This window comes from Cygnus olor, chromosome 12 (assembly GCF_009769625.2).
Source record: "Cygnus olor isolate bCygOlo1 chromosome 12, bCygOlo1.pri.v2, whole genome shotgun sequence".
NCBI lineage: Eukaryota > Metazoa > Chordata > Aves > Anseriformes > Anatidae > Cygnus > Cygnus olor.
The window spans coordinates 15,673,660-15,699,041 of NC_049180.1; the positions used below are offsets into that span (position 1 = coordinate 15,673,660).

General features: G+C 40.1%; 1 long non-coding RNA gene across 12 annotated transcripts in view; it reads left to right on the forward strand.

Annotated features, from left to right (window-relative positions):
- The window catches only part of LOC121076608, a 221,061-nt gene that overhangs the window by 178,968 nt on the left and 16,711 nt on the right, over positions 1 to 25,382 (forward strand). For 10 of the 12 annotated variants that reach the window (XR_005823605.1, XR_005823606.1, XR_005823613.1 and 7 more), the window contains one exon: positions 12,873 to 12,980. This is a non-coding gene — a long non-coding RNA (uncharacterized LOC121076608). Of the gene's footprint in view, positions 1 to 12,872; positions 12,981 to 14,140; positions 15,553 to 19,768; positions 20,620 to 25,382 lie in introns of those variants that run through there. The other 2 variants (XR_005823608.1, XR_005823609.1) reach the window with 2 other exon arrangements.

Below are 25,382 nucleotides of genomic sequence, written 5' to 3' on the forward strand. Positions count from 1 at the left end.
ATAGTGAACATATTACTTGAATTCAAACCCTAACAATGGCAATAGGATAACTGTCCTTGAATTTGAGCCTTTTGTGATACATCAATAGGCTTACAATGTGCTGAATTAGCAGGCATATTAATGGGCAGATGCAGCACCAGCCCATTCTTTTTACCCAAATCTTCTTATGCAAATACCCCATGAATCCAGTTCAAAGAGCTAGCTTTAAAATGAGCTTCTACACACATTCAGATGGGTCCTTTCACAACTAGCAATGGGACTTAGATAGAAAGTGACATGAAAAAAGTTTAGACACTTGTTTTTATAACTGAACATGATCTTGTTATCATAATCTGATACTGGTAACTGGCATGGTCTGGTTGTAGAATTTTAAGCCTTTAACAGAGGGAGATAATCTTGGCCTTTGTGTTACAATGTACTGAATCCTGCACTTGGTGAAAGCTATCAATGAGAATTGCAGTTCATGCTTTTTCAAACAAAACTTTTTCGTGGTGAAGGCTTTTATCCTATGATAATTACTTAACTGATTGTAGTGGTTCTTTAACATTAGTGAGCTCATAACAAGGGCAAATAAAAAAGGTTGCATTATTTTAGAATAAATAAATTATCAAATAAACAGGTTTTGTTTGCTTGTTGAACTAAATGGTAATGAGGTCATTATTAAAAATGCTAATGTACACCAGCATGGCTAGTAAAAGTTAATGTATTTTGTGATCTTTTGTTTGCTATGTTTCTTGTGATTATTCCACATCAACTGCATCTGGGTGAGAGTGTTTTTAATGATTTAATTGCAAATCTAGGAAACCCTGCCAAAGGAAAAGAAGGAGAGTACTTTTACCAAGTCTTTGATGTTGAAGCTGTTTCCTTAAAGATATTGTAAATTTGTCTACCATTTTAAAGAAAACCTATGGTTTCTTTAGGTGTTTAAAAAGAAAAAAAAATCAGTTTATTTAAAGAAGTCCAAACGATGGTGAGAAGGAATTTCATGTTGACATTTCCCATACATGCTGACCAAGCTTCATTAAAGCAATGCTTCCTACAGCATATTCTATGGGAAGTGTAAAGACAACTGAGAATCGATTCTCAGCTGGAGCAAATTGGCATAACTAATTGACTTCTGTGCATTTGGTCCACACAGTTGCAGCCTTGGCCAGTGTGTGGAGTTGATAGATGTAGATAATTTAAACTACATGAGATTATTGTAAAAAGCGGGTGAAATACTCTGTTCTTTTATCATTCCATGTAGAGAACCACAATGTGTATTACACTAGCCCTGTACAACGTTACTGTTTTACTTATTCTTTATACATTTTTTTCTGAAATGAATATTTATAGTATGTTCTGAAGCATTAACGAGGCGATACCTTTACTAAGATCCTTAGTGTAATAGGTAAGCATAAGAGCAAGTATATATTTTAAATGCTTATTTTCAGGGCAGTACAACAATTTTGTATAGATGCATTCTGGCAAAAATATTGTGGATTGTGCTTGATAGCCTTCATGGAGAAATGCACTATTAAGATTAAATGGTAGTGAACATTGAGAGTTCCAGTGAGTCATCTTCTGGATGCTTTGTGTTGTGGCATTATTTAGGGACATCAATACCTTTGGTGATACTTTGATTTTTTTAGTATCATTCTCTATTTCCTGTAAATCTGCAGTAACAAACTTACATGCTAAAAGAATATGTTGAATTCATGCACATGTACGGAGAAGGCCTAATTCTGTATGCAGATGTACATAAGTAGAACCCTTCCTCTCTTGGGAAACGCAATCCATCACCATTGATCCTGTTGAGCCATTATTGCCTTACTCATCTGGAATAAACTTCACCTTTCATAAGATTATATTGCTTATCAGAAAAATACAGTTATATATGAAGGAGGAGAGTAGGAGAGTGAATGACAGATGGGAACCTGCTCCGAAGACCGTGATTCTGTAAGGAGCCTCTATGCAGGAGAGGCTTCTCAGTGACTTTGTCAAAGGTGTTCCTGGAGCATGCAGTAACCATAGGTGTTATATTTTTTGAGAATGCAAAATAATTGTGTTACCTATCTCTATCATAGTTAAAGAATGACACTTAAAGTAACTTTAAATCTCTTAACTCTTCCTGTGTCACTGCATCTTTTTGCTTTGTTGATAAAACTAAAGCGATTAAATGAAGTGTTATGTTCTTGCCCTTGTTTCTGTATCTGGAAGTGTTTAACCACAGCATGGAAAAAAAGTGTGAAAGGTAATCAGTGTGGAGAACTACTGAAAGAATAAAGAGTAAAAGAGTGAAATGTAAGAGGGGAGAGAGAGATAGGGGAACAGTCCAGAAGATAAGTATCAAACTGCCGAACTGTAAAATATGTAAAAGACATGAGAAGAAATTGGTGTAAAATAATGGCAGGTAATGTTATTTAGGGAGCAGAAAAATGAAAAAGTCCAGATTCTGTTTGCTGTTGTGTAGTTCCCTTTAAAATTTTGTGCCTCATTTTACCAGTGTATGAAATGGGGACAGTTATAGCAACCCTTTGAAAATGGATTTTGGGACTCAGGATGAAAATTTTCAAGGACATGTAGACTACTAATACCTGTTACTTTACTGCAATTCACCAACCAGGGTTCACATTTCATAATGTCAACAGTAACAAAAGGCAAGGAAATGTAGATTATACAAACTAAATTAATTTGAATGAATTTCAGTCCTGTTAATGTGTTTGCTGTGCTTGAATAGAAAAACAGATCTGAGTAGGGAGAAGACAAAAATGTGGTGCTTTGTTTCTAGAATTTATTTGGTAGAGTAGCTGCGAACATGACTTTGTTATAGGAAGGCAGAATGTAATGTACTGTTATTAAAATCAGGTCCTCAAGTCCTTTTTCTCAAGGAACTGATATTCTCTGAAAAGAGTTTCACAGTGGTGGAATTTTCAGAGCACATTATAAAAACAGGCATGGGGCAGGGGGGACCATTTCTGTAAACCAAAACTGGGTAAAAAATTTGCAGCTAAAGCATATTTTGAGAATGAAATGGGATGTTTTGACAGTTTGAAATCAAAACTTTTCATTTCCAAATGGCATTTTTCCATAAAAGTGAAATTAATCCATCTCAAAAAGGTTTCAGTGTCATTCCCTGTACAAGTCCCATTGACTTCTATGAATTTTAATTCTCGCAGAAACTGGGATAAGCCTGTATTTTGGAGCTTTGCTGAAATAAACTCTACAGTGTTTGAGATGAGCCTTAGCTTGTCCTACAGACAAAGCTGAAATTCATCCTCAAGAGACTGAAGTTCCTTGATTTTGTTGTTTCTGCATCTGGCTCTGAAATAATAGTTTCATGCCTGCTTTATTATTACTTTCTGTACACTGAAGGATTTTTTTTTCCCATTTTAAATTCTTTTTAAAAATCTCCTTCCAGGAAACATTTTGGCATGCTTTGGGCCCTATGAGCAAACCAGTGTTTTCTAACTACAGGTGTTCACCCAGCAGTAACGTTGCACTGTGCTGTGCTCCAATCAGAACAAAAAAATGAATTATACTCACAAAATATGCCAGTGTTCCCAGTCTCACGCCTTCATCAGGGCTGAAATGTTCGTATACTCTGCTAAATCCAAGTCAACAATAAAAGAATCATGAGAAGTGCAAATGGAATTGTTTCTCTGCCAGCTGGAGTGCAACGAGGCTTTGCTGTTTGATGAACAGCTGTAAATACTCCAGATTCCCCCATTGCATTCGTGCTGTATTGATAGTAACACTGGTGCTTTCTGCAGTTGCTATCATTACACTGTTTGCTGCAGTTTCATAGATTCCCTCTGCTTTTCTTACCTTCCAGGTGTTAGATGTGCAATGCCCTATAGCAAATACAACTACAGCCTGAGCAAATCTCATGCTTTCTCTGTAATTTCAGAGCAGTGTTTTACAGCAAAACCAGCATTCCTCCTATTAAAATACCATTCAGGGGGATTTCCACGTGCAGGGACTACCTCAGAATTGAGTGACTCTTCCAAGTCATGCAGGGTGTTGAGTTTGACAATCCAACCCAAATCACCTCATTCAGCATACGCGGTTCAGCCTGCATCTCTTGTTTACGCCTGACAGGTGGGGAAGAAAAGAATTATTTACTTAGTAATAGATAACTTCTGTTTTCTGAGATGTTTATCCTAATAGCACTAGGGGTTTAGATGGATATGTTAAGCACAGGATCAGATAAAAGCTATCATGTAACAGCATAGTTCTTTTGCACAAGTATTGGTAGTAGTTCTGAGCCTGACTGCTTGCTGCATACTCCATGTGCCTGCAGGATGAAGTAGGAGCAGAGCAGTAGCTCGGCAGATAAATTAGCCTTTTTGCCTCAGAAATACTTGGCACATTAGGAAAGGAGCTTGCTCACTGATTTAAACATAAGGCAGGTGTGGTTTCCTGATATCACTGTGATCATAGGGCTTTCTTTGTCAAGCCCTAGTGCTCTGGTATGGTTTAAAATGCAGGTATAGATATCCGTAAGTGGTCAGACCGCTTGGAGATGAAAACATTGGGACAGTAGTCTTGTGTTAGACCAAGGTAATGATCAGGTGTCAGGGCCGGAGCATAAAAGTCCTCAGCTGAGTAAGAATACAAACAAGGCAGTGCGTTTAGCTCAGAATATTTAGAGAATGAACTACTTTGCTGTTTATGATAGCCCTACAAATACACAGTTTATATAGTAGACTATAGTAGTTTATATAGCAGAGAGGAGAAGGGAGATTGGCTCTTTAATCCAGGATCTCTAAAAGAGGATGGAAGAAACAATCTGAACATACTACAATAATTCAAATCCCTGTAAATACTCTGTTGAATACTGAAAACCATGTAAAATTATTATTGCTCCCAAGGCAGCCTATAAGTATTATTGTATTGGCTGAATCCAAACATAAAATATTTCCTCCCTGGTTTGTAAAACAGTTGACAGATATAATAGACACCACTAGCCAACTCTTAATCGTGGTTTTAAGATTTAGATTTGTTCTAGATGTTAGAATTAACCCTGGTTAGAATACGATAGATTTCTATCCTACAAGAGAAATATCCCTTCTTCAGAAGAAATCCCCTTCTTAAATCATCTAGTCTGTGACATCCCCTTAATCCGTTTATTTTTCTTGAATTTAGCATAAATATGTCCCTTTTTACACCTCCATCTGTCTGTTCTACTTTTTCTGCCTTGGTTCTTGTCTATGATGCGTTGAGCTCTTTTTTTTTTTCCCCTCAGTTATAAGGGCATTAGCTAAATCAGTAGTTTCCCAGAGTTGGTGCCAGAAAAGTAGACTGAATGTCTTGAGACTGGTGAAAGACGTAAATATACAGAGACACGTATTGATCTGTATGCGTGCAAGAGCAGAGACGGGTGGATGGATAGGCGGACATGCACACAAATAAATAATACAACCAGTGAATGTACATACGCGTCTATCAGAAAAGTCATGGATTTCTAAATGCTCTCACTAATAGTCTGGTTAATGAATACAAATGCAGTGCAAACTCAAGCAAGCATAATACTTTCAATGGTTTGTTCCCAGGCATCTACGGTGTGGTAAGGAGGAGAATTAACATAGGATTATCATATTTTACGCATGAGCATACTTGCCAATCCTTTTAAGAATACTTTAAGGACAGATCTAGAGTTTAAGTATTCGTGAGTAAGGATCACTAAATATAGATTGTGCAAACCACTTAGCTGTAATTCTTTTGAATTTCTCGAAGAATGACAGAACTGCATGTTCAGTTGACTCCTATATAATGAAATAAGCTGTTTAGTTTTTAAATGTGGGAAGATAGGACTACACAAGCTATCCTAAATATTTAACAAATTTTGATTTGATTAATTGAGCTGTTTTTGGCACTATGAGAAGCTAACCACAACTTGAATATTATCAAAAATCTGTTTTGAAAGCGAATGGCGAAAGATAGGTATGCTTCCCTGGGTTTCAGGATTCAGCACATTCATAAGGCACATTCCTCAGATGTTGGAGATTTTATGCAGGTACAATCAAGTATCTATAAGATCACCTGGTTGCGTTACAGAGTTGTCTGACAATGTGGGCTGTGGTTTCATGATAGTTAATATCTGATCAATGTGCTATCAAAGCACCCAGTGGCGTAAATTTGATCTGGATAAGGGTAAGGCACATGATTGCATTTCTGTATACTTGGGTTAGCTAACAATGTGCAGTTTGTGGTGGCTGTAGTAGAACAAACGACATCTGATCTGACAGAAGGGTTTTTTATTTTCCAAATGAGCTATGAAAAAAAGGTGGCAGAAGGAGTTTGTTCACAACATCTCTTTGCATTTTGTGATCACAGTGCTTTTTATCTGATATTAGAGATCTAAAATTAGATTTTAGCGTATCATAAATTGGATCTTCAGGTACATATCCTCCTAAAAATGTGTATTTATAATAACCCCCCTACCTAAATGTTCTTAGTATTGCTTTTACTGAGCTGGGGTAAATCATTTGCTTCCTTTTCTCAGTTTATTAATATTATCCAAATAGCTCATTTGGATAGTTCATGGGGATGGTTTTATAACGTGTTTTGAGGTAACTTTTGGTATAGGGAAAAGTCAAATTAGAACTCTCTCACATGAGTAGAAAAGAGTGTTAATTCTTCAAAGTTTTTAAGCTGTACCAGAGACAGAGTTTTTAGGGATGCTGTGTCTTGGAGGATTTTGCTCTGTGTCATTTCTCACCTTTCTGTATGTAGGAGAGCAACAGGAAGAAAAGGACAAAGCTACTCAATGGCAGACAAGGGGCAACAACCACAAAAGGTGCCTTGGGAAGATTCAGAGGAGGAACTTTTCCCCAGGGGAGGTGTAGCAGTACTGGAAGAGGTTGGCCAGAGGTCCTTACGTGTTTTCAAGGGCTGGCTAGACAAAGCCATGGCTCATCTATTGTTTGTGACAGTCCTGCAGGAGACTGGAACAGAAATCTTCGAGTTCCCTTCCACTGATATGTCTGCGATTGTTTTCGTCTGTACCCTCCATTGCAGAGGTGCCAAGTAATTTGTTTAGGTAGGATTTTCACTGCAGATGGATTTTCTTTGCAGGTGATTTTTTTCAATGGGATTGTGGCTTTGTGTACTGGGGCCGTAACTCAGCTGTGAAACACAACTCCATGGTTCCAAAGCAGAAGTCATATATTGTATAACAATCACACTTCCACCAGTATAGTGACCATCCTAAATGTTAGAATAACTCGTTTTCTTGTTGAAGTCCACCATTACAACCAATTGTGTATGTAGGCTTTAGAGTCCACTTCATAAGGGCAACCTATCAGCTTTATAAAATGAAACAAAACCCAAGTACAGCAGTTTTTACTTTCTGCAGCACTATCAGCCTGTAGTTCTGTATTCTTTCCTGTGTACATCTTAGGAGTTTAGCTTTAAAAGCCGTTATTGATAATTTCAACACACTTGTTTGCAAGGTAATGAATACTGTATAGAGTCAGACCAGCTGTCCTTGTGTTGTGTCCTGCTATCTGACTTCAGCTAGTAGCGAAGGCTTATCAGTGTCAGAGCAGTGCGTCATCCTTTCCCTGGTATATCTTCCCAATTATCAATGGTTCACTCTTCACTGAGCTAGGTAGGATCTGAGGATGCATCTTAACAGCAGCATTCAGCACTTTGCAAGTTTAAGCTCATTGAAACGTGTTATTAATTACAGTAGTGCATCTAATGGTGCTGTCATTATCCTCTGATGGATTCTTCCAGATAACCAAGCAACCAGATGTTCATTTGGTCAGTTTCCAAAAGAAATATGTTTCTCTGTACATCTTTCATTTGGCATTTAGTGACGTTTTCATAGCAATGCACTTGCAGTTAAGAATTTATTTTTTTTGGGGGGGTGGGCGGAGGGGGGTTAATGCAACAATGAGCTCAACTATGTTTACAGTTGAACTGTTTGAAACTCCATCAGGCAATGACTCAGTCTGGGTCACTCTTCAGCTGCTCTAAATTCTCACCCAAATGTTAAATCAGTTTTGGTTGCTTTTGATTTATGGATGCATGATTAAATAAGGAAGCTGGAGCAGCAGAAAGTATCTGCTGCCATTCGGGAAGCACAAGCCCTGGAAGCTGGCGGATGTTGGCTCTGCAGCAGATCAGCCTGGTTGGAGCAAAGGTCATCTTCTAATGGAAAGAAAAACAAAAATAAAACACTCCCATTCCACCATAAGGAGATACTGAGCTACCAGGGGTAGGAAGAACTCCTGTAATATACTGCTGTGCCTCCTTTGCTGTACAGATTTTTATGGTCCTTTACTCTTCTTTCCTCCCACAGACAAGTTAACACAGGGCCTGTGATATGCCCAAGCAGCAATGAAATAGGCTGCTCATCAGCCTCTGCCTGGGAAGGAGAGGAGTTTGGTCCAGAACCCTGTCCTGGTCAGTGGTAGTTCCCTTGAGTGTCAGTCTCTTCCTGCGATACCAGCTTGTGCCCTGCCCCACAGTGGGTTGTCCCATCAGCGAGAGGTCTGTAAAAGGCCTGGAAGGTTGAAGAGGAGCTTTGGTGAGCACAGAGACATGGGACTGGGGAGACCCAATGTTCCCAGCTGCCCACCCCTAGCCATGCTGTTCCTGTCTGATGGAATCAGCGTGTCACAGTCCACGTTAAGCCCAGTGTTTTCTTGAGCCCTGCTGTCCAGCTGTGCCATTGGGTCTGGCTCTGCTGTTCCTACAGTGTTCCTCCACTGCAGGCAGACAGCAAAGTGCTCTGTCTGCTTCCTTGGCACAAGCAGCATCCCAGAGAGCTGTCTGTTGCTGCTTCTAGTGTAGGTTCATGCTTTAAAATCTGGGAACTTGAGCAGTTAAGCTCTGATGTAGTCCTTTACTGCTTACTGATATACAGTGTCACATCAATGAAATTAAATTCCTGTCTTAACAAGGTATCTATTTTCATTATCTCATGCCTTGGTGATGCTCTGGAAGAGTGACTGACTATATTAGAGAAGCGACACATACTAGCTTCCTCCTGTGTCCTCTGGGGCTGGGAAATGAGCTCAGATGAAAGTGTATTGCTTTGAAACTTGAAGGTACCACCAAGTCTTTCCATTTGACCTCTAGCACGGCATACGTAAGGGCTGAGTGGTAGTTGGCACTGGACAGAGGAAGGTTTTCCAGGAAAAAAAAAAGTTCATATTATAGGAACAGTTGTATTTGCAGTAGCCAAGGATCTGAACATCCAACTTTTATTGTCAAGGAGGCATGTCTGTTAGGGTCTGGTGGCTTTGTTTTATTTATTTCTGTTGTGCGATCCCTCAGCTTTCATTTTTATAGCCGCCATATTTAAACCTGGGTCTTAAAATTCGCAGTTTTGTGTGGCTACGCTTTTTTCGGTCAAATTTTGTAGCAAAATCTTTTGTATTGCCTGAGTGAAGTCTTAGTGTTCACCAGGTGAACCTTTGCTACGTTGGTTCAGGATTTCAATTGATTTTTTTTCATTTCCATTTTGTAGAATTATTGTGGTCACATAATTGCCATGTACTGATGAAATCTGATCCATGTTTTTCTTCTGCACGGCCTCGGTGTTGTGCAACGCTCTTTTTTGCTCATTCGAAACCATAGCGCCCATATTCCAGTTACAGAAACAGGAAAAAATGCTTGGGCATGCTTAGGTGTGTGTGTGCATGCAGCGAAACTTCCTCTGTATGCAGTGAAATGAGAAATGCCACGTTTCCAGCTTCCATCCGCATTACGGGGCATAGGGAAGACAGATTCCATACCTCACTAACAACTGTGAATCCTGAGATAATGCTGTTGTTCGGTTCAAATGGATGGACAGGCAAATCACGCTCCATGTTGTTCTCATTAAAAGGGTGCTGTTTTGCAATCTCAGCCACAGTTGTTGCCAATTGCATGCATTTCCATTGTAATTTTTGTCTTTGCTTTTTGTAACTCTTCTTCCAAAATCCCAGTGATTAGTATGCAAAACTTCTGTCTTTGAAGCTGAAGACGTACTCCCGAGTATTGTCATCAATTATAGCTTTGGGGTTCTGTTCTGCATCTTAAGGATAAAATCCCTGGCTAAATTCTTATGCCATTTTTACTTCAGTACCTGAAGTGAAACAAGTAACTAAAGGAAACATGCAAATTGTGAAGCACTTTTTTTGTTGTCATTGTTAGTTTTTGCCAGTATCACTTCAAATCACTTCAGTAAAGCTAGTGGCAGCTTTTAAGCGTGAATAAGAATTGGTACAACACAGGCATGTGTCTGTCTACATAAATTTTGCTTCTTTAAATTAAAAACCCAATAAATGAAAACTGTCCGGATGCGCTGGTAATAAATGAAAGGCTGACTCAATGTCTGCCATGTCCATTAATGAGCCTTTCCTACACTCCCTAATCATCTTGATTGCCTTATTGAATGAAATGTATGACACAGACCTTGTGTGGAATCTGTCGTGCTCAAGCACTCACTTTCGTTCCTTGTAGGGTAAGTGGTGATTTACTTCTGGCACCTTTTCAAATGGCAGCTCTTTAAATTTGTGGCACTCTTAAAGCATCTGTTTTCCAGTTGAATCTTCCCCTACCTATACACTTAGTTTCTCAGAGCACCAGTGCTCTTCAATTTATTATTATCATAGCAGGTGCTAGTATCAGAGAAAACATTCATGCCAAGCCCCTTGGTCAGCTAATCATTTTGCCTCTCCTACATGAAGTCAACGTAATTCCCTCGAGAGGGAATTGGCTGAAGTGGAAAACAACTGCACAGGCCCCTACTTCCATAGCCTTTTGGGAAAAAAAAATCTGCATGTTTTTAACCAAAATGTTCATTGTTTCTACCTAAGGAAAGTTTTGTTAGGAAACACTCCCAGTTTTAATCACTCCAAAGTTATTTGGGCAGCCCATTTAAAGTGAGGTTGTGGCCCTATCATGTGTCTAGCTAAGAGGTATTAGCCTGCAGCCCATAATGCTGCATGAGTACTGTGAGCTTTCTGTCAATGTTTGCAGTCTCAGGAAAAAGCTGAAGGTTATGATGGAAGTGGAAAGGGAAATGATCGAATAAGCTTTGAAAACTGAACTTCTCTTCCTTCTTCCAACTGATCCTTCTGGGCTTGGCTGGGAAGAAGTGGAGGACAATGGCAAGGAAGTCTTCCTAAACTGAAACTTCTGGGTTTGCTATACTTGTTAGAGGAACTCATTCAAACTGGTTAAAAATGAGATCATTAACTAGTGGTTAACTACATTGTTAATGACTTGTAGTTTCTGGTATTCTGTTTTGCTTTGTTTTTTTTTTTTTTTTAAGGGCAAAATTTGTGCAAATTTAATCTAAAATGATGAAGCAGATTGTTTCTGATTGTCATTTCTTTAATGGATTAGACTGTTGTTATTTTAAAGTCATAAACTTTGACAATATGGTTTTGGTATTTTCAAATGTGAGCTTGTCCTTATTTTTTCATTTTAGTTCTTACTGAAGAACAATGTAGTTGCTCTTGCAAATGCAGAATAATAACTGTTTGACTTGGCTTTCCTCCATGGTTCTTCTGCATCACCATTTCCATGTGGTACACATCTGGTCAGCCCATGGGGTGCTAGCACGGAGAGCTATCATAGCTTATCTGGTAGGCTAGGGAGGCGAATCTAACAGAATGGTGTTTCTTATCAACAGTGTTCCCATTTCAAAAGATCAATACATTTTGAAATGTAATAGATGAAATAAAATATGTGGGTGAGAGAGTGTGTTGCATGTGGAAGCCCCAGTCAGGAACTGGGCTTTGTACATACCCGTTGTCCTTTGCTTAATCTCTTGGCTAAGAAAAGCTTGGAGAGAGAAAAATAAGGGAACTTGGGGGACAATGGTGATCCATGCAGAGGGAAAAGAGGAATAGTGCAAGAAACAGAGAGTTAAAATGAATACATAGAAGAGGAAAGAAAAGAACTAAGGAAGGTGAAGGACAGGGAAAAGAAAAGTAAGATGGGAAAAGGAAAGTATGGGAGGAGCAACCTGGGCACCACAAGGAGAGGAAAATAGCAGATAAATTTGTATTGCCTGGAGATGTCCGTGGTACATTTACAGCATACCTGAAGCATTTGTGTTCTTAAGTATTCTTCTGCATAGATTTTACAGTCTGCTTCTCTACGTTTGTTTAAATGTGTTTTGTGCAGTTGGATGAAAATGGCATTTTATTTTAATACGTATTTATTTTTTCTTTCCTAATGTTGCAATATATTCCAAAAAAGAATAGGACGTGTATTATTTCAACAGGAACTTAGGGTGATTTGTTTAATGTGAACAAGGGTGTTAGGTATTGTGAACTATAAAAACATTTCATTGTTAGACTAGGAGAGTTAAATGTATCATTTTTAGCAATCTTCCAAATTAAACAGCCAAGTTCTGCTCTTCCCTCCGTCAATATGACATCACTTTGTTTACACTGAAAAAGCTATTTGAGAGGTACCTCTTGAGTTGGAACAGGTTATTTGGTGTGGCAAGAATTCATAAAATGTTCTTAGAAGTTTTCATTTTTGTCTTAGTAAGAGGAAGTCAAAACAAACGTTTTCAGCCGTGTAAACCATATACTTTAAATATTGTTCCCTGTGTAGTGTCTGATGTGTTTTTGTGTGTTTTTTTTCCGGTGTGGTTTTTTTTTTTTTTTTCCAAAAGCACAAAACCGTTAATCAAGTAGGTTAGTATGCAGGAGAAAAATGGATGAGAAGAGGAAAAAGCTATGCATTTGTACAAAAGCGTTGCCTACATTCTTTGTTCGCTCCAGTGATGCACTTGTGCCTTCCGTCACTCAGTACTGCAGTATTTTCTATTTAAGCTTAGTTTTGTAGTTCCTTTTAAAAATGCAGTTAATGATCACAGTCACTTGAGGATTGGATTACATGGATTATGTTCTCATTTTGTTTCTTTCTGACAGGCCGTTTCTGGTTATTTTTCCGTTTTCTGCCGAATCCCAAGCGCCCCTGAATGCAGTCCATTGGTTTTGGGATGTGGAGAGCCGTATGTGCGGCCCCACTTTTCTAAGGTAAATTGCTGTACCAAGGTTAAAGCACCCACATGGCAAAGAGCTTCTGTAGCTGCAGCTTTAGGTGGCACTTGAGTATCTTTAGGAAGCAGAAAGGCCTGTGAGCTACAAAGGGCTCTGTCTGTGAGGATGATGCTGTGATGTCTGGCAGCGTTTACCAGCCGCGCAGTGAGGTCACTTCTAAAAGTATCGCGTTGCAGTGCCGAGTTTCCTGGCGTGATGGCAGGCAGCTCTTGTGAACCTCGGCCGCTCCTCAGCAGCCATGGCTATTCTTAGAGACACTTCCCATTCCTCAGGAAAAGCTACTGTGAGAGGCTTAGCTGGCTTTTATCTTTAGAAGCGAGTATTTAAATGTTAGACTAATTTGTAGCTCATTCGCAGCTCAGCTGCAGGCCTGTCAGCTGCACTGGGATCAGTGACAAGTCTTTCTTCTGCCTCCAAAGCGCACTTGCAGACAGATCCAGGGCCTAGGAGCACATTGCCCCAGAGGCAACTCGGCTTTCTCACAAGCGTGTAGCTGCCTGGGGGAGTTTTCCAGAACAAGTGGCATATTAGGTTTTCCCTAGCAAAGAGAGACCTTACATGCGCACAGAAACCTCATTGGTTTCATGAGCGTTGGGCTGGCATTGCTGGGCTCTGCTCTGGTTTGGATGGAGGTGGAGAAGGGCCAGTGGCCACTACGTTAAATATTGCCCTGGAGTAGCAACCAGACTGTGCAGTGCAGAGGCATGAGTGCCCACCCAAGTGGCAGAAGGGGGTGAGAGGAAAAGCCTCTGTCCCCTCTGGGGATGTTGGTTCAGAATGGTAGGAGCAAGCTACGTTTAACTAAAGCATCCTCCCGCTTGGCTGGGTGGCCATCCGTGACCCAGAGACGGCATTCCTGCAGGAAGCTAGCAGGACATCTGAATTAGAGACAGGCTGTGTTGGACCACAAGGAATAAAAGTTCCTTTTTGGGTGGAGATCAGAAAATTAGTTGATGAGGCTGAAGTAGGAACTGGTAATAACTGCACTGGGAGACGTCTGGCTGTGCAGTTAGCAGTCACTTGGCAGTACTGAGCGTCGCAGGGATTCCTTCTCTGTATGTCGTGCTCTTCAGCCTCGTCCCACCCCTCTCTTCTGGTTTTGGGGAGTGACATTTGGACTGTGTTTGACTTTCCAGGGCTGGAAACTGGTCTGTCCTTGCAGAATGAAAACCAACACACTCTCACTGAAGACCGGCAACCTCCTCATTTCAAGCCCCTACCATTGGCCATGGTTGGGCTGCGCGTGCAGGCTGCAGACCTCACCTGCATGTTGGAGGTCTGGGTCTCCTGGGCTGTGGGCCTGCCCGGGCTGTGGCAGGGGGCAGGAGGAGGGAATGGGTCTGTACCTGATGTGGTGGTGGGACAAGCCACACTTTCACTTCTACTCTATTGCTAAAAATAAGTATTTTCATAGCCGTGTGTTTGCATGGGGCTCCCTGTCTGAGGGAACAGAAACATCCTAGTACCTCTGTGTCTCTTGGTGCTATCCTTTTAGCCTGGACACTAAAGACTTTTTTGAGAGAGGAATACTCATTATTCATGCTGAACTTTTTTTTTTTTTTTTTAAGTTCAGGAGAGTTCTCCTTGTTTACAGTACAGTTAACTGTAGCCCACCTTATAGGCATGAAAGGTGCTTCTTCTTAATCCCAACATTCTCTTAAGATCCAAGAAAGTGTGAAGGAGTGAAATGACCCAATCGCTCACTGCTAACGTGGGCTGCTGAAGTGATGATACTGGGTCACGACAGCTGTCCAGATGCTCTGTGCACTGGGATCTTGCGCTGGCTGGGATGTTCCTGTAGCAGACGTCGGTAATAGTGTGAGAAAGGGAAACATGATCAGGGCTCTTCTCCAGGAGAGTAAAATACACACCCAGCAGGGAGGAGAATATCCAAGAAACAAACAGTAGGGAGTTGAAACAAGGAAGCAGCAGCACAGGAAATGGAGCTACAACTCTGATTCCAGCAGATGGATTAGCGGAAGTCAAACGGGGGAGAAACCAGGGGATTTCTGTGCAGGTGGGAGAGTGCTCTGTTAGATTCACCCTTAGCCAGTAAGGCCAGCTTTCGCACTGGGTGTGCGTGTATGTGAAAGAGCAGAAGAGGTGTAGAGAAGTAATTGAGATGTCTCCCCATCATGAAAGAGTTGGGTTCTTACTCAATTTTTCTCTTCTGAACAGTCTTTTTTCTTTTTTTTTTTCCCCCTCAATCTTCAGCTCAGGTTTTTAAATTAAGGAACTGCTTTTTAAAACTTTACCTGCTGAAAAAAAGTTTTGTTAAACTGACCCAGTTTCACTAATAGCTTTGGTCTTTCCTAAGTGATATCTTTGAACTTTTTTTTTTTTAACTAAAGCATAGCTCTAGCAATGCTGCTTGTAAGGAAATCCAGCATGTAGAGGTACCCATGTGAATGGGAAGAAAAAGGATTAAGTCTAATGAGTGAAGTAGTCAACTAAAGCTGCCAACATTCAGTTACATTTCTTTGTCCTCGCATTTTGTACAATGTAGTAATGCATTTGGAAATTAAAATGAGCATTCTCCTGTATTGTCTTTCAGTGGCCCTTTTTGGCTCTTACTAATTATTTCATATCGAGTGCAACAAATACAAAACTAAATGAGCTTTTAAAAGTGTAATACTGCTATTAATTAAGTGGAAACTTATAAGTTTCCCCTTTATAAGACACTAGATAAGCTGAGATTTACCAAGGGCAATAAATACATTATATCTACTTATTGTTTTAAGCAAATTTTAGTTGTCACCAACAAAATTAATTTGATTTTCAAAATGAGGAAAGGGGGTGGAAGTAATGGGAGTCTTAAGGTCAGTGAGTGATCCCATAAGAGCCTTGAATTGGCAGGTGGAGTGGAGCAAATCATGAGATGGAAAGGAAAGGGAGATTTCTCATTAGGGTGTCACGTTAACCTGAAGTGATTAAAGTGTGAGGCCTTGTAGAAGCTGATTTTTCATTTCCAGAAATCAGGGCTTGTAGAGAATAGGAGAGGAAAACGAAATAACAGAGGACTCTCACCCTGCCATTTTGTGGGTCTTAGGACCTTGGCAAAGTCAAGCTTCCTGAATAAAAGAGGGAAATTGGTCCTTAGTATGATTACTTAGAGAGGAGATTGAGAATTATTTAAATATAATTTAAAGCCATTTAATGAAAACCAATATTTGAATATAAGCTTTAATTTCCCTAAAAGTAAATCATGGCGGGGGAGGAGAAATTTTACATGTTACATGTGAATCCAGCAATTTTGGAGACCCCTGTGTGGAAGGGGAGCCCAGAGGCACCACATCTGTTGCAGCCGTCAGCCTGGGTGCGCTGCATCGCGTGCTGGCTGCACACACTGCTGCATCTGCCGTGCTGTAGTGCAGAGGGACGGCATGACTGCTGTGGAATAACGACTAGGGCCTCCACCTGCCCTGGAAGAACAAGGGATCTGTGACATGGAGTTGGCTGCTGAATAGGGAATATGATCAACAATACCGAAGTGGGAGAGCATTTGGTTTAAGAATCATTACTTAAAATTGTCCCCCCCCGCCCCCCCCCCCCCCCCCCCCATTTTTGTTTTATTGTTTTAATTCTTCATTAAAGAGTGCTTTTTTTTTTTCTGGCATCCAACTTTCTTAAAAGATCTCTAGAAGAAATATATAAACTAATTTTAGAAAGCGTTTTTGTTGATTTTTGGCTAAAGTTAGTGGAAATTTTCACAGGAAATAATTTCATTACTTCTTTGCTACAAGATAAGTTTAAGAAAGAGGAAATACTGGAAAAAATAGAATATATGAGTGATTGTACCTTATAGGCCTAATGAACACAGTTTTCACAGGGGAGGGTCTTTATGGGTTGCAGATGCATTCTGCTGGCTGCACTGGGTTCAGGAGTCAGGTCTCAGCAAATTCCCTTTTTCTGTCTTCAGTCTGCTGCCATTACACAACCTAGAGATTCGTGCTCTTAGCACTTCTGTGAATGTTCTACGAACTGAACTGTGTTTACTGTTTCAGCGTAAAGGTGAGATAGGGAACTTTTTTTATTTTTATTTTTTCCTCCAAAAAGCTTCCCAGAATGGTAGGGAATCACAGTCATTTACAGATACGGGTTTCAGGTAAATAAAGGGAAGAGTGTGTCTACATGCGGTAGTATACCACAAGATAGAAGGCACCTCCGCTGCCTTTTCTTTTTCTTAGAAAAAGCTGGACAAATTAACGAAGCAGAAAGTTAGCAGGGTTTTTCTATCAGCACTCTCCAGCATCCGGGACCTGGACAAGACAGCTCGGCTAGGTCCGTGCAGCAGGGTACTGTTGTCTGCATGCTTTTCTGCAGTCCCTCTCTGAGCTCAGCTACAGATCCTGTGTCCTACACTAGCCTCTAGAGCTTCATGACTGTTGTATCTGGTCCCCTATCTTTTTTTGCCAATTGATATTAAACGTTCCTTCAGGCAAAAAGTGCAATAGAAAGCCAAGGCACCTGTACTGTGTTCGTGTTGAGTTTCAGACCTAGAACAGCACATAATAAAGGAAGGCCTTGAGGTCTTGTACTTGAGAGAGCAGGTATCTGTTGGTTTTCTAGCCATCAAATAGCTCTTCTTCCAGAAAATACTCTCATTTAATTACAATGAGGGAGGGCTAGCATAAAAGCAAGAAAACATTTTGTGTAGTCATGTGCAGTATTTCAGAAGAAACCTGCAGTGCATAATTCTCTGCTAAGCAGAAGCCAGGATAGAACTTTCTACTCCTCATAAACACAAAATTAGTTCACGTCTTTTCTTTCTTTTATGGTGTTGGCATTTATTCAGTGCACCATAAGCCCCATGTCCTAAATTTCTTGATTCATGTCTAAACATTGCTTGTATTAGCTGTACCCTAATTAATCCTTTTGTGCCACGAGTTGAATTTGCCCAGCACGCTTTTCATTGCCAGGAATGGATGCACCAAATCTGCTGATGCCAAAGAGGTAATGTGCATTTAACACGCATCAGCACTCTCTCCCTCTGATAATTGCTGATTTTACTGCACTTAATAATACACTACTAGGTTAAGGTTATACACAGCTCAGGCAGTGCTAACTATCAGGCTGTGTGGTTATTCTATAATAACCACATTTTAGGGTGTGTTTCACTTTTACAGGGCAGTCATTTACTTCAAATTACTTTGTCATTTCTTAAAGTTATTGTGCAATTGCTTTATTAAAGAAAACTAACTAAATAAATTGATTTTAAAGATGCATTAAATAACACTAATTATAATGCTTAGCTCTTAACGTGTTTTTTATCCTCAGTACTTTATAGCTATTTTGCTATTAATTTTTACAGCATTCTTGTGGTGAACAACTAGCAGTACCTTTGCCTGAAAGTTAGGAATGCCAAGACAGGGGTGTCAAACGGTTTGCCCGAGCTTTCTGTGGTTTGCCCAGGAGGTGGTTTTAGAGCCAGTATTAGTATTCGGTTGTTTCTGACTGCCAGGTCGTGCTCTCACAAATCTTTCTTTCCCCCAACCATGGTCTCGAGAATATATCATCTTTAAAATGGGGAAAAAATAAAAGAAGTGCCTTAAAATGGCATAAGTCAGTTCTGTGATCGATAGAATGCTGACTGTGTGAAAGAAGATGTGCTTCTAAACAGTTCCACTTTTAAAAAATAAAAATAAAATTCTAGTACAACACTGGTCTTTCAAGGCAGCAAAAATTCAGGTAAATGTCCACCAATTAATTTCTTGAAGTTTCATCAACTAATTAGTGGTTGCAAGAGTGTCATCTATGTTTCTGTTGCCTCCTTTAAGATCTTTTCAAGCTTCAGCCTAGCTACTAGCTGTCGGCCTGTGATTAAATTTCTGAGCTGCTGTCAGTCTCGAGAGTGTTCAGTGCAGTAAAAACAAATGTCTCCAGCTGCAGGCTTCTAACAGGTTAGGTATAAAGGAAGAGAAGGTGTATCCTCTGTCATTTGTAGATGCACCATTCTTAACAGGAGAAAAAAGAAAGGCAGTAAACAGAAAGCAAAATGCCTGAAATGGGACCAGCTAGGTGCTGAGGACTTCTGAAAAATCAGGCCATCATACTTAGGCAAACATATGCAAAGTGGAAAGCCTTTTTTTAATCAACTTACCCAAGCAACTTGAAGCAAAGTCTACCAGAACACTTCTGTCAGTATGGTCAATTTTGTTGCACTGTTGATAATACTATGTTTTCATACACATGTGTATCATATTGTATCATATCATAATATCATACTGTATCATATCATATTGTATCATATCATAATGTGTCATTACTATGTTTTCATACACATATGTATAAGTACTATTATATTCCCATATTAGAATGGAATAGAATGTATCTACGAAATGAGGTGATTTTGTAAGACTCAACCTCCCTTTATTTAAAAAATAAAATCAATCTGAAAATGCATCTTAAACAGGCAAGAGCTTAACAGTGCCGGAGGGCAGCTTAAAACTACTCACAACGTTTAAATGGTTGGGTTTGTCAATGCTGTGGATATATTTATTTTCTGAATGTGGACTGGATAATATTATATGTGCATTTATCACAGTTGGATTATTTTCAGCTGCTCAGCCTTTCTTGTTTGTTGATTGTATCTTTGGTTCCAGCATTGAGGGCATTCAAACTGAATCCTTCTCAATCCCTATATTTTAAATTTAATTACTTTTAAGCTTCCAAAGTAGTTATCTCTGACTTAGGTATTATGTTAACACTGCAAATACTAAATAATCATATGAAGGGAAAAGGTGACTCTTCTAATTTTCCCAAAGGTCCTAATCCTCCTATGGGATCGTGTTGCAACACTTAGCTAACATGCTGTAGTTGGCATCAGAGGAGCTTTGCACAGGAGCAAGGTCTGAGACAAGCCTCCTTCAGGAGGACATCCTTAAAAACACCATGACTTGATTCTGCTGCTGCCGGGTGTTTTTGTTGGGACTTTGTCAGTATTGGTGGTTTGCAACAATGCAAACTTCAAGGACTTGGCAATAAGGCAAAATGAAAGCTGCAAAGTACTGCTGACATTGACCAGCTGCAAGACTGTACTTTGTATTTATTTGCCATAAACAAGAAGAAATATGTACTTAATGCCTGCATCTCACAGACTGTTGCTATTTCCCTGAGAGCTCAAACAGAGCCTCACCAGAGGCCGCCTTGTTGAAACCTACTCAAACAATCTTTATTTCAAAGCACTGCTTAACTGTAGCTCAGTTACTTCCATACTCTACGAAATTGCAGTCTCTGGTAAAATTAAGAAAAGGATGATTCATACACCTGGAGAAGGAATTGGATATTCAAGTCACTTGTCAGGCTGGCAGCTTTAAATTATATAACAGGAAGCTTTCTATTCATATGTAATGTAACTGAATCACCACTTCTTTATTGATAATTCATTATATGTTGCTACTATCACTCTGCAGCTCTGAAATGCTTTTTGCTATAATGATTTTATACCATACTAGTATAATGGCCTTCTGACTGTGTCAATCAGCACTACTTGCGTGTACAATAATATTATTCTGCAATCTGTCTAGGGAGAATGCTTAAAAGCTTTCTCTCATTTTCTCCATTTAACTCATGTATTATCTGAGTTTTTACATTAAATGGCCATACTTAATATCCCATGACATGTCACCTATTTTCTAGGGAGGATACTGATACAGTACTTACCAATTCCAGAATCCATACTAATCAAATGACACCTGCCCACTTCAGCCAGGAGCAGCTAGTTCAGTGCATCAGCATTTAATCTGCAGGGAGAACTTATGAGAAGGAACAAAAACAATGTGAACTGCAGTTGACGAAATGCGGGCATGGTTGATGCAGTTTGTTTTGTAAAGAGGAATTTGAAGATACTGAAGTCAAACTGAGGTACAGGGGTCAATTTATGTACAGATTTATTGCCAGGACTCAGCCCACACTGGTAGCATGTTGACAAAGACAAGGCCTAATCCAGCAAATATAGATGTGATTTCTGATACGCACTTTGGGGTAGGTAGTTTGCTGAGTAAGGCTTCTGGGCTGTGAGTGGAAATGTAGGCACGAATGTAGCAAACTCAACATGTTAGGTCAGACTTACAGAGAACTCAGGCCCAGTGCAGATAGTTGTAGTTTTGCATAGAAAGAGTGCTTGGAAGTCGCAAATAGTTACTGTAAACCTCATCCACCATCAGGTTGATGTCCTGGGAATTTTAACACTTGAAATCCTAGCTGCTGAATGCAAAATCAGACATTGGAATCAGTGCCAGGGCATGCATGTAATCTGTTACAGATTGACATTTCCCTTAAAAATAATGGATGCACTTTTAATATTATTTGTTGTTTGATTCAATCAGTTCTATGGTACAGCTAATCCCTAGGTTAAGGGATAAAAGACAGTTTACCAAAATTTAATGTCTCAAGGGGCCAAGTGTCCATTTACTATTTGCTTCTATTACAGTCCTATCCACTCAGCACAAGAAGTTCAGGCAAAGTTAATGCAGCAAGTCTGCGCTCTCCAACTACAGGCAGAATTAATTTGCTCGGCCACACAAGAAGAATGGCAAGGTACAAAAGAAGTGGTTTAATTAGGCCACAGCCTTATTTAACTTGTGAGACAATAAATTGTACAGTTCCCGTTGTCGTTCTCTCCTTGGTCTGTTTTTAAGCCATCTCTCCCTGGGAGTTGGGTATTCCTCCCAGGGAAACTTGCAGCTGTAAATGGAGGAGACTCATTTGTAGAGCTGACAGCAAGGTGCTGGAGAAGCTCCTAAACAGTCAGGCAATGATATAAGTGTTTGTGGGACTTGTGAAGGAGAATATACATATAAACACATAGGTAAAAGGCTTTTGTTGCTCTTACTGACAAAATTGGCACCCGCTTGGGTCCTGCACTACTGTCTGCAGCAGTACATTGGCAAAAAGGTGAACGGTTTCATGTTCTAGTGTACATTTGGGGGAAATAAGTCTGTAGACAAACTGTATAGGTCCTTGTATAGAAGTTGAGAAATTGGGATAGAAACTTCTCATTGTTGCAGTTTTCTTTTGCTGTTGCTTTCTCCACTGCATTAACTTGCCAGTTTTGCTCCTCTAGCCTCTCACAGGCTTTCAGAAGCTCTCAGCACAGAGGGCTGGCTTGATGGCATAGGTGCATACCATGTTCTTATCTGGCTTTGTGTTTTGACATGAGTGCAAAATTTGACCTAAATGACTTGGATTTCCTCTGGCAGTAGCAATGGCAGCATTGACTACAGACAGCTGCACTGCAGCCTCACGGTGCTTTGCAGCAGCAAGCACGCAGCATTGCGCTGTAACCCTGAAACTGGAGTAAGTGATTTGTACAGTCTCAGAAAGCTGTAGTGGCAGCGAGACCAAAGTATAAAGGTTAGTGGACGCTGGGGAGCCTATCGTGATGGGTGCCTACCTCCATCTGCAATGTTCAGACCTCCTTGAGGTCACTGCCGTCATTCTGCCCTGTGCCGGGAGGAGGGGGGCCTGCCAGCGCTGCGCTGGCATCCCTACGCCCTCCCAGACATTCAGCAAGTATCTCGTGCTTCTGAAGTGCACCGTAATTATTCATTTTACGGTTTTGTTGTAGCACACAGTGTGGGTCTGATTGCCTTAATATCAGTATAACTAATAACCCAAAGAGGGGACAATGCTTGTAGACAAGCTAAACATAAAAACATGAAATAGGGGGCTGAGGGACGCTGGGCAGAAAGTTCTTGGGGGAAAAAAAAAAGATTGTTTTTTCTGTATGAATGTTTATTTTGTAATTTGATAGAAATAAACAGTTACTATGGCAACTGTCATATCACAGGCGACACGCAGAGCAAGGAAGATGCTGTGTACTTAACGATTAGGTGAGTGAGTTTTGGTATTTTTTAAAGAGATATCATTTTCCCTGCTTCGTTTTCCCTGTACGTGGTGCGTCTTGACTTGGCCTTCGAGGAAAGTTAGGTTTTGCTCCTGCACATCCTCTTGGCAGCTGTGTCTATCCATGACTAGCTATCACTAGTCTAAGACTAACTGTAGACTAAGACTACCTATATCTAAGGCTAGCTATAGACTTGGCTGTGGCTGCAAGGTGCTGCGCCTGCCCTCCTCCTGGTGTCCTCTGAAGGCGATAGGTAAGCGTTACTACCCTACGATTTTTTTCCCTATTTTTGATACTTGAGGAAGCTGGCTTTTTGTTTCAGTGTTTTCTAAATTAATGAGGAATGGAAGCAGAGAGTCCCTGTTTCCAGCCCTGTGTCCTGGCCACTGCTCAGTTCCCCCACTTTGTTTGCTGAACTCCTCTCATATTCCTGTTTATTACTTTTGTGAGAACATTGTTAGTATGGTCTTGAAAAACCAAATGGTGTAGTGCCGAAGGAAGGTGATTTTTTTTTTTTTGAAAGGACCTGGAAGCATAGCACAGTAGCTCTCATGCATGGACAAATTATAATTACAAGTGTGCCATGTTTTTGTGATGTTTTTTTTTATTTTCTTGCGGGAAGAATGGGGCCTTTTGGTTGCTCTGCAGGCAGTCTGTGTCGTGTGTAAAACCCTCCTACTGCAGGGTAGTTCAGAGTGCTATGTTTACTCTGTATATTCATGTGTTATTTAATCTTCATATATACACGTGCACACACATGCACATCTACTTTACATTTTTTGCATTCATATTTATTTGTATGTATATTTTATACGAATACATGTATAAGCGCACATTATTTCCACCACTGCATATAGTATGTAAGACCATTGACTGTGCTCTTTTTCTTCCCTCCAGAGCGTTAGCACCTGTGAATTTTATTTATGTAATTGTGTTCTTTGCCAGAGACAACTTCTACCTGGCCTGGATAATTTTTACTCTAGCACCAGGTCCACAGAAGGCTGTGCTTCAAAGCTGACGTATTCCTCCTCCCTGAAGAAGAAATGTAGTGCTGCCATTTGTCTTTTTAACTAAGCTACGTGGGGCTGGGTAGCATGGAAGAAAAAAAAAAAAAAGCGTTGTCCTTGTCACCTGCCATTTTTCTAGCCGACTTGACACCCCCAGGCTTCCCAACAGCTCTTTCCAGCAGGAGCTGTCTCGGAGCTCTTAGCACCACCAAATAATTGAGGTTGTCACATCTCTTGTTCATTGTTTTTTCCAGGCCTGGAAAAAATGCAAATATTTCATTGTAGTCATTAATTTTCCCATCCTTTTCTTCAAGCATCTCATTGGTTTGATCTGATGAAAAGGGCTGAAGGCATTATTGCAAACACAGTGGCATCCAGGTTCTGCCTATAGTGGGGAAGAATCTCATCAGATAAAGTCTCAGGGAGGTCATCAATCACAGTTGCTGACAACCATTTTGCCTTCGTTTGTTACAGATGTGAACATGCTTAATTATTTGTAGTGTAATTAGTTCATGAAATGTCAGGAAATGTCAAACTGTGTTCACAGCACAGATTTTTGCAGCAAAGAGCAATGAGAGCAAGTGTCAGTGGGAGATGTGGAGGACTGATGGGGGGAACGTTTCTGCAGGCAAATGAGGGAAATGGCTTGGGGGACAAATGAGGGTCAAAATATTAAGATTAAAGTTTTGAGACAGAGACCTTCAGGAGAGCCAAGTAAAGTGGAACGTGAATGTTGTCACCGTGTGGCAGCATTTTAAGAACATGTCTGGAGCGGGAGGAGGGAAGGTAAATCAACATTTACACTTTTTTTTTTTAATTTGATTTTTGTAAACATCAGCCTTTGACAGCAGATCTTAAGCAACAGGAATTTCAGCAAAATTCTACCCCCAACTCAGTCATCTTGTGACTGATAAGGCAACTTGATAGGAGAGAGGGAAATCCTGGCAAAAGGAGATTTCTACCACTTTCCACATTTCTAAATTTTAAAATGTTAAAATTTACATTGCACATTTACATGTACGTTGATATGTACAATGATTATGGAGAAATTATCAAAAATAGATTTTTTTTAAATTACTGAAATATTGTTTTAGCATAAATTGTGTATTAGTGTGGCTTTCTGTACCTGCAAGTCCACCTCTACACAAAGACAGTATTTGCAGGCTTGAACCCCAGTTACAGAGATGTGCCGAGCTTTGATTCCCAACAGAGCCTTTGGAGTAGTTTCCCTACAAAAGGGAAAGAGAATTTAATAAATGGGCCAGGTGTGTAATCCAACATCAATTTAGCCAGCAAATTCTTCTGGTTCAGTGGTTGGATCCAGCTCAAGTGCTCATTGTGCGAGAGCCTGCGGTAGTATTACACAGGGTGTCACTCAGGCGCAGATAATGAAAAATATTTTCTTTTTTCTCCTTTTTCTTTTTTTCTTTTTTTTTTTTTTGCTTTGGGAGTGACTGTTATGGTGTAATGTAAATGTATGGCTTGGCTAGCACATGGAAGGAATTAATGATGACATCCCAAATA